General features: G+C 37.5%; 1 pseudogene across 1 annotated transcript; it reads right to left on the bottom strand.

Moving 5' to 3' along the window:
- Positions 1–313: 313 nt before the first annotated feature.
- Positions 314–2,690, bottom strand: LOC149167218 (gibberellic acid methyltransferase 2-like; annotated as a pseudogene). Its single transcript, XR_016260544.1, has 3 exons — positions 1,928–2,690; positions 1,194–1,474; positions 314–891 (listed from the first exon to the last, which is right to left on the bottom strand). The product of XR_016260544.1 is annotated as a gibberellic acid methyltransferase 2-like (transcript).
- Between the last annotated feature and the right edge of the window lie 1,061 nt (positions 2,691–3,751).

The raw sequence follows: 3,751 nt of genomic DNA, 5'->3' as shown, positions 1-3,751 counted from the left end.
TATAATTGTTATTTAAATTTTAAATATAATTAATTTATTTAAAATTTAATCCCAACTACATTTCATTATGAAAAAAGCAAAAGTACCTTCCTATTAAATTAACCGATGTTTCCAATTTCAAGACCAAGTTTCCTAATATAATCATAATCGATTCTTTATTCATTTCATTATTAAAAAAAGAAAAGCTCGAATCAAATTCTTAATCTAGTTGACGATGTATCTTTATAATTGCATCGAAAGCCATGTGACTTTCACTCATTCCTTCACATGATTGGTACGTATTTACGCTTAAAGATGATCAATAGAGTCATTGGACAGATTTTCAATTTAAATATTGCCAACAAAATAATAAAGTGAAGTCTGGCTTGGTAATGACGGAGGTGTGATATGAAATATTAATTAATTACACAAGTCTGCGTAAGATTGTTCACACGTAAATACAACGTCGCCATTGCTGCAGCCCATATTAGTCGATTGGCAAATGTACATACGGATGAGTGAAGTTACAGTCGGTTTATGCTATTTCTTGACGACAGCAGCAATAATGCAAGTGACATATCGGGAGGGATAAATGACCCTTTTTTCCAAAAACTCACCCGATCTCCTCTCCAATCTCTGAAATAATGCGTCAGCTTTCTCTGATCCGATCTTCTGCTCCACGAGGCTTCCTACAAAGCTTCTTACAAGATTCGATTTTATCTTCCCAAAACTCTGCGCGTCACGAACCCATTCCTCGAAATCTTCTTGCCGCATGCAGCCCACTCCGCTGCGGACCTCCAGTCCCCTGATCTCGAAGGCCGACGACGCTTCGACGGCTTCTCTCACTTCTTCTGCGTTTGGAAAGTACCATGGCAGGTTGAAACTATCTCTGCTCTCGGCCCCCACGATTCCCTTCACCAAACAAGATTAGGTTTATCAGCCAATGAATTATTTAAGTTCGGTTAGTCTATGGAAATGGTTTTAAGTGAAATATTTTAAGTTTCTGTTTAAATTTTCTAAAATTTGGTATGAATTTATGGACATCATAAGTTTGATAAGTAATTTTTAAACAATTAATCACCTAAAAAAAATTCAGAATACTAAATTTATATAACAAAAACCCAATTTAAATAACACAAATCAAAATTTCACTTCAATTTTTTCTACAAAAATTCCAAAATAACAACCAACAGAAAAATTATTTCAATAATTACCTCCAAAATAAGGTCGTCCCAGGCTGCTTCGAAGTCGGCGCCGCAGTATTCGCCCTCTGCGCTCACTTGGTGATGAGCGGGCGCGGAGTTGGGGCGACCCATTGCGCACAAGAACATGACCCCGCCACTTGCCATTTCATGAGCTCGAGCACGAAAGAATTGGCGGAGGTCCTTCTGCGATTGCTCTGCATACGCTTTGGCTATTTCTGCTCTGTTCCCATTAATCCACACTTTCCCCTGTTGTATGCAAACGAACCTTCTTGCTCCACCACGGCAGGAACCTGCGTATAAGTAAGGAATTTAGAATAGAAGTGGGTTATTATTTTGTTAGATATTATTTTGATATTTAACGTCAATATCTCATATTTTTTTAATAGTTTATTTAATATTTATTGCATAAGGTGATGTTCAGGGTTGAAAAAGTGGGATTGAAATTAGTAAAATGAATTACTTAGATATCACTTCAGGGACTTGCACTCGGAAACCAGGATTTCCCAAAAAGTCGCCAATCCCAAATCACCTCTTAATTTTCGCCACAATCAAACCCACTTAACTTACTACCTCATTTACACAATTTTAACCAATATTATTTGTTTTAAATAATTATCGTGTTGCAATGTAGCCTGTCTCAGACATACGTTGTCTTTTTAGAATTAAATCAGAATTAATGTTAACCAAATCTTCTTTCAGATTATTCAATAGCCATATGGTCTAGAGCTGGGCTATCAATTTACCTGAGAAAGCCAATGCAATGCCATAATAGAAAAACAGATATGAATGCTGCCACGAGGAAACAGCACGTTGTAGAATGATCGAGGCACTCCCATCGCATAGTAGTCCAATTTCTGTTTACTTAACAGCATGAACAAGCCATTGAAATCATTGGAAGGCAAATCATTGAAAAGCACCTGGAGCTCAGGAAGTGCCAAACATCGCTCGGCGCACATGCTTTTCAGTGTTTCCACCACGAAATCCACATCCGAGACCGTGTTCATTCCAGTGGCGCAACCCAAATCTGCGATTCGTATCAGGTCAAGGTTTTGAATGGGAAGCGACTCAATTAATTGGGAAAAAGCAGGCTGAACGGCCTTGAAAACAGATCCTTGCCGGGTGGAATTGAGGGCATAACTAATGTCCCCGTTACCTGAAGTCATGTGCAGGACCTTGGCCAGATTGTCGTCCGAATTAGCAACCCCATTTATTCTATCGGAACGGAGGACCCCATATACAATTTTCCCAGGTTTTCGATTCCTTGGAAACTTCAAATCCCTCACCATATGGCTCTTGGGAAACCTATCCATGGTTCCAAGCGTCATGGCCATTATCGGCACTGAAGACTAGCCCCGCCGGTTACAGATATCACACTGATCTTTTCTGCACCGGAAGGCTGGTACGAAGAAACGCAACGCGGCGCTCAATTTAAAAAGAAGAAGTGTAATAGCCTTCGCTGTCGGGGGCCGCGATTCCCATCATCCTTCCATACGAAAGGCTACTCAATTCCGCCATATTTATTTCATGCTCGACAAGCAACAGCGCACAGTATATGGAAAAAGGGAAAGATATTCCCAAAAGTTACAGATTCCCTGTAGCTGGAATGTGGAGGTCCCAGCACAGACTGTAAGGGAAAAGCAACATATTTTACAAAATTACCAATCCCTTGCCATTTCCCGTAGGTGAAATGTTGCAATTTCATGCGGGTGAAATGTCGGGGAGTATGACCTGCCTTCCGTTTTCACCAACTATTAGTATTTGGCAATTTCCGTGGCGTGCACAACAAAGAATTCGACATATTCCAACCGCACCGTACTCTCAAATTGAGCTCGCCACATCTATGTTGAATTATAGTCATTTTTTTCCAACTAATGAAAATCATCAACGTTTTTTCTCTGGAAAAAAAACATAGTCATTATCGATCACCCGTGACAGATTACGACGTTTTATGAATTTGGTAATAATTTAATTACGTTTTCGTTATTTTTGGGTATATTTTTCAATAGAATTTGTTTTCTTGCTTAGAACTATAAGTTTGAAATATCGTAGAGCCTGCTCCTCGCAATTGGATAAAACAAAGTGAAATACAGAAGAAAGCCCCATAATTCTATATAAAAATAACTTTGATTTTGGATATTTTCAATTGTATTTTTGAATAATATTTTAGTGTACAAATAAACCGAGGATTTTATTGAAAATCAAATTATTTAATATTTTTTAATTTCAAATCAGTGTTAATGATGATGATAATGATGATGGTTAACGTGCACTGAGACCAAATTTTGGTCTATCTGATTTAAATAAACAAATTATTTAGTTTGATTTAAAATTTTATTCCTATGCTCAAAAAGCTTGGCGAGAAGCCTCCCGAATTCACTATAATTTTGACATTGTAAAAGGCTAGGAAGGTCAGTATTGCCACAAAGATTATGAAACTAAGATCTAATGTGGTTGTAAGCGGGCACTCTAAGAGGAAGTGTTCTATTCTCACATAGATCACAATTAATAAAAAGACATGTGAAAATAAATTTTAGTTAACAAATTATTTATATAAAATATTTTATTTA

Source organism: Pinus tabuliformis, chromosome 5_1 (genome assembly GCF_031772625.1).
Source record: "Pinus tabuliformis cultivar Carrire ecotype Pingquan chromosome 5_1, CPIR1, whole genome shotgun sequence".
In the NCBI taxonomy this organism is placed as follows: domain Eukaryota; kingdom Viridiplantae; phylum Streptophyta; class Pinopsida; order Pinales; family Pinaceae; genus Pinus; species Pinus tabuliformis.
Note: the sequence above shows the minus strand (reverse complement) of the source record. Positions and strands in the feature narration are given on the sequence as shown.